This window comes from Nerophis ophidion, linkage group LG02, assembly GCF_033978795.1.
Source record: "Nerophis ophidion isolate RoL-2023_Sa linkage group LG02, RoL_Noph_v1.0, whole genome shotgun sequence".
NCBI classification, from domain to species: Eukaryota; Metazoa; Chordata; class Actinopteri; order Syngnathiformes; family Syngnathidae; genus Nerophis; species Nerophis ophidion.
This window is the reverse complement of record NC_084612.1, coordinates 1,124,936-1,134,407: the sequence shown is the minus strand read 5'-3', so window position 1 is coordinate 1,134,407 and position 9,472 is coordinate 1,124,936. Positions and strand designations below refer to the sequence as shown.

Sequence of the window (9,472 nt, the reverse complement as noted above, 5' to 3'; positions counted from 1 at the left end):
AATACGATGGTGATAGCATAGGTCTTGATCTGTTAGTATGTTTGCTTGACTTTGATGACTTTCGGGGACTTCTTTCAGACTGAGGACAAGTTAATTGGGGACGTCCTGTTCTACCGGGGCCGAAAGTGCTTCCATTATCAGAGATGTTTTTTTTTGGTCATTTTGACAGAGGTGACAGTTAAAAAGAAAATGTGGGTTTCTTGGAAGTCTTCCGATAATTAATACTTATACGTTTCAAGGGGTAAACTTCACATTCCGGTTTCGGCCTTGCAGAATCTTGAATAATTGCGTACACACAGATGGAAAAATGCGCTAAAATTGGCAGCTTTTACGAACTCAAATCCATACATGGTCCCCAAAAGTCACATCATCAAGAGCACAATGGACTTCCTCCTCATTCCACATGACCATTACCACCCGTCAGTCTTTTTTTTATAGTGCATTCTGTTTGTTTTATTATTGATCCAAGAGCTGTCAGCATGCAAAATATCTGTTAAGGTATTTTAAATATGGATTGTGCAGCCTTTAAAAATATAAATAAAAAACAACTCATGGCAATGAGTCCATCCCAGCTTCAGCCAATATTCACAAAACAGAGTATAAAATCCCAAACTTTTAAACATCAGTGATTCACTATACAAGAAATACAATTATTTTCATCATCTATTTTTTTTTTATTGATAAATGATTCCTTAGGTTCCTTTTCTTTGACTGAAATATAACATTCTGTTTTTCTTTCTACTTCTGAACATGAGATATTATATGTAGCCTGTAAAGAAGGCCAAACAAAATTGAAAAATAAGCTATATTGTATGTACAAGAGAGATGCAGCAGTGTGGTCAGGAGAGAGTAGTGACAGATTGGAGACGCTCTAGGGTTCTTTGATGATCGGTACTGCTTAGGTCCATTTTGTTTTAGATTAATGTTCCAAAACGGCTGGCATACATGATCTAGAGTTGTGCGCTTGCAGTTTCATCGTCTAAAACTAGGTTTCAGTTACCTCTCAAATGTCAATATGACTGTACACCTGAGTCTCGTTTTAAACAAGTGGTACACTTCACTTCAGTTTGGCAAGGTATGCTTTTTATTACATTTTGATAGCCAACACATACTACTTTTCTGCACCCGTTTGTCAGGGTTTAAGTTGCAACACTTGTCAAGAGTGAAGCTAACCACTCCATTGGTGGGTCAACATTGAAAGGATAAGCCTGATTGCAACTTAAATTAACTGATCTGAACCGTACCACTTGCCTTATGGTTGTCTGTCTACTCTCTGAAGCCTTTGTCCAGTGCTTGGAGAAGAATAAGATGTGCACGTAAGGTGTCCAGAACTTTAGTCATTTAAATAAGGACTCCCTTAAATCTTGGCCAACACTGCTGTGGTTTTTATAATGACATCATTGTACCACAAAATGGGGCTTCTCAGCACACACAACTGTACAATCTCTCTAATTTGTATTGAATAGGTTATTTACATGAAGAAATAATACAAATATTGGTCACTGGTTCTTGTCCGACGTATTTGTACATGCCTTCTGAGGGACCCCGTGTGCATCATTGGTGTAACCTGTTATTTGTTGATGATCTTATCAACCGCCTTAAAACACCGTTTAGTCAGTTCATCGCCACTCCATCTGAGTGACGGGATTCAAAATTTACCGTATTTTTCGGACTATAAGTCGCAGTCTTTTTTCCAAAGTTTGGTTGAGGGAGGACTTATACTCAGGAGCGACTTATGTGTGAAATTATTAACACATTACCGTAAAATATCAAATATTATTATTTAGCTCATTCACGTAAGAGACTAGACGTATAGATTTCATCGGATTTAGCAATTAGGAGTGACAGATTGTTTGGTAAACGTATAGCATGTTCTATATGTTATAGTTATTTGAATGACTCTTACCATAATATGTTACGTTAACATACCAGGCACCTTCTCAGTTGGTTATTTATGCCTCATATAACGTACACTTATTCAGCCTGATGTTCACTTTCCCTCCATCCATCCACTTTCTACTGCTTATTCCCTTTGGGGTCGCGGGGGGCGCTGGTGCCTATCTCAGCTACAATCGGACAGAAGGCGGTGTACACCCTGGACAAGTCGCCACCTCATCGCAGGGCCAACACAGATAGACAGACAACATTCACACTCACATTCACACACTATCGTCAATTTAGTGTTGCCAATCAACCTATCTCCAGGTTCATGTCTTTGGAAGTGGGAGGAAGCCGGAGTACCCGGAGGGAACCCACACATTCACGGGGAGGACATGCAAACTCCACACAGAAAGATCCCGAGCCCGGGATTGAATCCTGACTACTCAGGACCTTCGTATTGTGAGGCAGACGCACTAACCCCTCTGCCACCGTGAAGCCTTGTTGTTCACTATTCTTTATTTATTTTAAATTGCCTTTCAAATGTCTATTCTTGGTGTTAGGCTCATCAAATAAATTTCCCCCAAAAATGCGACTTATACTCCAGTGCGACCTATATATGTGTTTTTACTTCTTTATTATGCATTTTCGGCAGGTGTGACTTATACTCCGAAAAATACGGTATATGTCGAATGAAGCTCTCCACTAATCGTGACATCCTGGCGCCTGAAGACCCGAGTACTTGGAGTGACTTTTGTGGCGTTTTTACATTTTCCAACATCACCTATTTCCAGTCCCCAAAAGTGGAGTCAGATGACGGAAACGCGCTTTCTCCCTAAGCAACCATTAAATTGGGAGACATTAATATCTTCCCTCCTGTCCAACATGTTACTTTAATTATCCCTACACTTTCAGTCAATTACACTTCACTTCCTTTCTGTGACAATCACTATTTTGGGGTGAAGAGGATGGAGACTGGCAGATATGCATAACCCGCGTTAGCTAGGACTTTAAAATATGCCTTTATTCTCAAGACATTTTGGCTTTGTGCACAACAAAACTGGTGTTCATCTAAAATTATATATTTTTTTCCCCACATGAGTTTTTCCTTACCTCTGTCGACCATAAACAATTGACTTGATTAGATGAGCTGGCTTAGCTTTTCGTGGTTGTCTCTTTTACGTTTAGTCACGACTGTACATTTTTATTTTCAGTTTGAAAACAGTGTTAGCTACAATATGCAACATTTATACGGAATTTGTATGTAAACTTTGTGTAGCTGTGATGCTACACAAAGTTTTGGGACCGTGTGAGGCAGTAAGGCTGAATCCCAATTCTTCTCCTTAACCCTTGTCTGTCTACTTTGGGTTGAGAGAATGGCTGACTAGCTGCCATGCCCTCCAAACAAAGAGCAACCGAGGGTTATGTGAAGAGAGCTGAGCAGAAAGTGTATACCGTATTTTTCGGACTATAAGTCGCAGTTTTTTTCATAGTTTGGCCAGGGTGGCGACTTATACTCAGGAGCGACTTATGTGTGAAATTATTAACACATTACCGTAAAATATCAAATCATTTTATTTAGCTCGTTCACGTAAGAGACTAGACGTAGAAGATTTCATGGGATTTAGCGATTAGGAGTAACAGATTGTTTGGTAAACGTCTAGCATGTTCTATATGTTATAGTTATTTGAATGACTTTTACCATAATATCTTACGTTAACATACCAGGCACCTTCTCAGTTGATTATTTATGCGTCATATAACGTACACTTATTCAGCCTGTTGTTCACTATTCTTTATTTATTTTAAATTGCCTTTCAAATGTCTATTCTTGGTGTTTGGTTTTATCAAATAAATTTCCCCCAAAAATGCGACTTATACTCCAGTGCGATTTATATATGTTTTTTCCCTTCTTTACTATGCATTTTCGGCAGGTGCGACTCATACTGCGGAGCGACTCATAATCCGAAAAATACGGTAAATGTAAGTACTTATATGAATTGTGGATTTTCACAGTTACGACACATGTTTTGTGAGTTATTAAATCCTTTGCTACTGCATGTAGATATTTCCCTGTGTTAAATGTTTTTATTTCAGAATTGTTCATCATAGAGATAGCTAACACGGCTGCAGTTGGTAAACTGCAATCTCAGACCAGCAGCTAACAGAGTTCACAACAATTTCTTAAATTTCATGAAATATTTGACCGCTAATCTACTTTCAGAATTGACATTCGCGATGTTGACAATGAAGTGTAATTTTAAAAATAGCTCGTTTTGACGACCTGGTTAACGTAACTATTGTCCATACACTATTGCAACTTCTGAACGTTGGCTTTATATAGTTAATTCATTATGGAAGGGTGATGATGTTGCGGGAATTGGGTGACGTCACATTTCTTGGTGTGGGTTTGCCGTCTTTACATCTTGGCCCTCTGTTTGGAGGAGTGAGCAATTGTGTAAGCATAGTAAGCATAACCAGCACATCGTTATCCACCTACAGATCAAGAGAAAAACAGTATGTTTTTATTATCAACATATTTCAACTCAATATTTTTTTTCATCATTTTGACTATTGTTTTCAACCATCGCAAATACATGTGTATGCATATACACCTCAATGGTTTGATTCCAAATTGTGCCTCTATATCGCAGGTTATGCGTCATCAGTACCTAGTGTGTTTAGACCCAGGAGTCGCATGCATGCCAGGCTAGAGTGGGCGTCGTTTGCTCACCAGGGGCACCAGTCTGCCATTGGAAGAGGGAAGTATAGAGCGGCATCTGGTATTAAAGCTTGTGTGTCGCGAGTGTTTGAACTTTGTTGGCTAAGGCAAGCACAGAGAATGTCATTGCTCATACAACATTAGGTTAGCCATCAATTATTTCCGCCTGAAGAATTGATCGGAGCTCGGTTTTGACTGCTTTGTGCATGCACACAGCACAGTACTGCAACGGCTTTGATTTATTCCGCTACAAATAGTACAGATCAACGTTTATTACGGAGGAAGACATTTATTAGGAAGGTTTTACAAAGTGTACACGTCCAAATTTGTATCAGCTTTTGCTTTTCCTTTTAAGTTTGCAGTACATTTCTGCATTACAGACACAATTGATTGACCATATTCAACCAATGCAGCAAGAAATTAGAATTGAGTAAAGAGAAACTATTGTTGCAATCGGTTTTAGCCATGGCATGAAGCATGAAACGGTGTTGCAGCCTCTACAGGGACACACATTGTGGCCACAAGCTCACTAAAATAACCACCCCCTTTGTCATTTTGGTCCCTGGTGATTTTTTTTTGTGATAGATAAAAGCTGGTGATTACAGTGCGATCATTAGAGGAGGTGGACTAGAATGGCTAATACGGTTCAGCGGTGGTGTTAACTGGTTTAAATATAGAAACAAAGCTCCAGGAAAGGTGTGTTATGCCACTTGCTTGACACTATGTGCTTTATCGCAATAGATCTACGAATTCCTTCAGTTATTTGCAATAAATCTGCTCTCGTTTTTATATCCGCTCCTGCAACCGGTTGGACCCGGCTAATAGACTCTTTGAACCTTTTAATCCTATTTCCTGGCAGCACAGATATATGGCGCTTGTCACCTGGAGCGTGTTTACACCTTCTATTTTTATAGTCATCCTAGAAGTATTAGTTTAAAAGGATGCTCACTTCTCCTGCCGAGACCTGCTTCTTGGCGCCTGTCATTAGCCGCAGCTCAAAGTGTGTTGGGATCTCGGAAGCTGGCGTTCGCTCGACAAATTGAGGGAATGTTCAGAGTTGTTGGCTTTTTACGAAGGAGTGTGTCCTTATCTTTTGTCTTGAATCATTGTATAAAGTAGGTCGAGGGACATGTTAACGGTGGAATGTACATCATGGTATTATAGTGTTTTTCATGTGTTTCCAACACATAAAGAACACCAATTAAGGGGACTTTTGACACAATTATACAACTTTTTAGGTCTTGTTTACCATTTGTGAGTTTGCATTTTATCGTATTTCCATTGTTGTAAAGGGGACTGAAATATCCAACTTTTATGTGAGCCATATTGGTCGCAGTATAGGCTCTGGTAGTGGTCCCAAAAAAAGACGAGAGGCAAAAAAGCTGATGTTTTAACCAGCATTCCAAAATGGACAACGGTTCAACTCTCAGGTCTGACACTCAATATTTGTTGGACAGCTTTTCAACACAGTAGCAAAAACGGTATCAAACTTCACTGCTTCCCATCTGGCATTCACATGTATTTACATTTACAAAGACATACTTGCAGCTTTTTACTATAGCTCAGATACTACCACCAAAGGCAGAATATTTAGGGGTCAACTGTAGGGATAACTTTCTTTCACAAATGCCCGGGACCTTGGTATCGTCACTCAAAATTACACATTTTATGTACTTTTGTGTGTATTAACGTGCTAATAATTGGTAATTACTTTATGAATCAGCTTTTTTATTGTAACGTGCATCTTTGCTGTAGTTTTAATTGCAAATTTTCAGAGGTGTTTAAATTGCCATGTAAAATTGCTAATGCTAGTAGCATGTATTTAGACATACCCAATGTAAATTAACTTCGAGCTTGCTCGGAAAGTGGGGCCTTACCTTTGACCACTTTCTGTCAGCCATGCTTGCTTTGTTGGCATAGAAAAATTGCAACATTTTCCTATAAGCGGTCCACTATGACTACATCTGTTCTGAATGTGCCAAGTCTGCAATCGGACATGACGTCACGTGCCACCCTGGTATCAAAGCTATTCGGTCGGTAACCAGTCCTAGTCAATTGTGAACGCTTATCACAAACAAAATCGCCATGCCTCCCCTAAAAACACATTAACTGTCGAAGTTACACGGGCACCCTTCCGTCTTAGATATGGCTCTGATACTACCTCTGTTTGTGCTTTTTACACACATTAGTGGCCGATGAAAATGGGGGTTATTTATTGGCCGTTGGAGAATTGTCTTTCTTTGTCATCTTATGTGCTATTATAGAAATGACGAGATGGGAAACATGTTATGATTTTTTTTGTAATTCATATTTCTTTATCTTGCACTGTATCGTGTTTGATTGATTGATTGATACTTTTATTAGTTGATTGCACAGTACAGTACATATTCCGTACAATTGACCACTAAATGGTAACACCCGAATACGTTTTTCAACTTGTTTAAGTCGGGGTCCACGTTAATCAATTCATGGTATTATTCAGGATTTAAAAGTAATTCATTGAAACATTGCAAGCTGGTATTCGTTTGGACCATTCGTTTGGATATTTTGGTCATCCTTGTTGAACAATGGAAACGCGATAAAATGCGCAGCCAACGCTAAGGGAAACACGGCTTTGATTATTTGAGGTTCATTCTTCTGGCAGTTTCGGTAGCTTTCCTGTTCAATAATAAACGTGTGTTCATTTCCCTTCATAGAAACAGTTTGCTTTCAACAATTGGCGGCTTCATATGTTGCGATTTGAAACAAACGTCACTAAACAAAAGTCCAAAAGACACCAATCGGGGTTGCCTGGTCTTTTAAAGTGGATTGTCGCTTGGACATCACAATGGCGAAGGAGAAGTCTTCATCGTCTGCACCGTGTCCAGCGCAGGCATGAGTTGTCTTGTTTTTTTAAGTGGGGTTCCCGTTCCGGAACAGTCTTTCTCCCGTTGCCTTGGACGTTCTAATGAGCGCAGTATCCAGTGACCATGTCATGTCCATTGTTCCTTTTGTTCCTTTTCGTTGTAACTTCAAGTATTTTTTTTTTCTCAAACAACATTAAAAGTTAGCAAATCTACATATTTTTCCTAATCTACTTCTAACCTATAATACAACCTGGTGCCCAATCAGCATCCAGAGCAAAAAATATCAGTCCCTAAACTACCATTATTATTATTTTTTTGATACATGAAGTCCATTTTCTTTTTATTCGTACTTACAGTAGGCCACTGGATATTGATTTAATGTTTTTTTTTTTTTTTTTAACTATGAGTAATACTTGAAGCTACAAGGTATGATTTTTTTATTTTTTAAATATATATTTATATATTTATATTATTTTAAAAAGCGTTTTAGTCCTTTGGTCCCTATTTCCTAAGGAATGATGCATGTAAATTATCCTGGATTCTTCTTCTTTGTTGTTGTCTTCATCCGTCCAGAGCACGGCCCTGTCACACAGTACACATCTGTGTAGGCACAAAAACCAAAATGGCAGCAGGCTGGTGTGTGTGTGTGTGCGTGTGTGTGTGTGTTTGTTGATATACGTGTGTGTTTGTTTGCTTCAGTACTTGAATTGGCATTTGCACTTATTTATACATATACAAAGTTTTTTTTTTTTTTTTTTTTAACTTCATTGTCTTTGTGTATGCGTGTGTGTTGACTTATGCATGCTTTGAGCATAATGAGTCTAAAAAGTTATTTTTTTCTTCCTTTTCCCCAACCCATCATGTCTAAAAAAGAGCAGCAAAAAAGTTGGTCTCTGCAGAAATTTTGCAAAACAAAACAGAATAATAAAAAAGGTGTTAGCAAAAAAAAACAAAAAAAAAAACAAAGAAGCGGGAAAGAAAAAAGGGAAAACTCTTCTCTGTCGCCCAATCTTTTAGTGGGATTCCAGCGGGATCAAGAGACCACCATTCCTTCGTGATATGTAGCAGAGCAAGGAGTCTTTGTACTTTCGACTGCACTTGTGGAAATAAGGTGTTGTGGCCCTTCATCCTGCGACACAAGAGACAGCAGAGGGAGGGGAGGAAAATCAAGTCAGGCTCGTCGTTATCACACAGGCTGACAGGCATAGCCAACAGCATGACACACAGACGGGAAGGGGGAACGGTAAAATCATAAAATTAGAAGTGTGTGTCAATCAAATGCAGAAATAAGTACGGTAAGCTGGTGGTGAGTTTTTGTTTTAACCCTGTAGAACAGAGGTCACCAACGCGGTGCCCGCGGGCACCAGGTAGCCCGTAAGGACCAGATGAGTAGCCCGCTGGCCTGTTCTAAAAATAGCTCAAATAGCAGCACTTACCAGTGAGCTGCCTCTATTTTGTAAATTGTATTTATTTACTGGCAAGCTGGTCTCGCTTTGCTCGACATTTTTAATTCTAAGAGAGACAAAACTCAAATAGAATTTGAAAATCCAAGAAAATATTTTAAAGACTTTCTCTTCACTTGTTTGAATAAAATCATAAATTTTTTTGCTTTGCTTCTTATAACTTTCAGAAAGACAATTAAAAAAAAAAAATACAACCTTAAAAATGATTTTAGGATTTTCAAACACATGAACCTTTTTATCTTTTAAATTCCACCCTCTTCTTTCCTGACAATTTAAATCAATGTTCAAGTATTTTTTTTATTTATTGTAAAGAATAATAAATACATTTTAATTGAATTCTTCATTTTGGCTTCTGTTTTTTCGCTGAAAAATATTTCTGAAATATTTCTTCAAACTTATTATGATTACAATTAAAAAAAAATATTCTAGAAAATCAAATTTAAATCTTATTTCAAAGTCTTTTAAATTTCTTTTAAAAGTTTTGTTCTGGAAAATCTAGAAGAAATAATGATTTGTCTTTGTTAGAAATATAGCTTGGTCCAATGTGTTATATATTCTAACAA

General features: G+C 38.2%; 1 protein-coding gene across 1 annotated transcript in view; it reads right to left on the bottom strand.

Annotated features, from left to right (window-relative positions):
- Window positions 1–1,362: 1,362 nt before the first annotated feature.
- LOC133535448 (CUGBP Elav-like family member 4) overlaps window positions 1,363–9,472 on the bottom strand; it is an 84,804-nt gene continuing 76,694 nt past the window's right edge. Inside the window, exon 9 of the mRNA XM_061875297.1 lies at window positions 1,363–8,575. The gene's annotated coding sequence lies outside the window, so the exon portion shown is untranslated. The remainder of the gene's footprint in view (window positions 8,576–9,472) is intronic.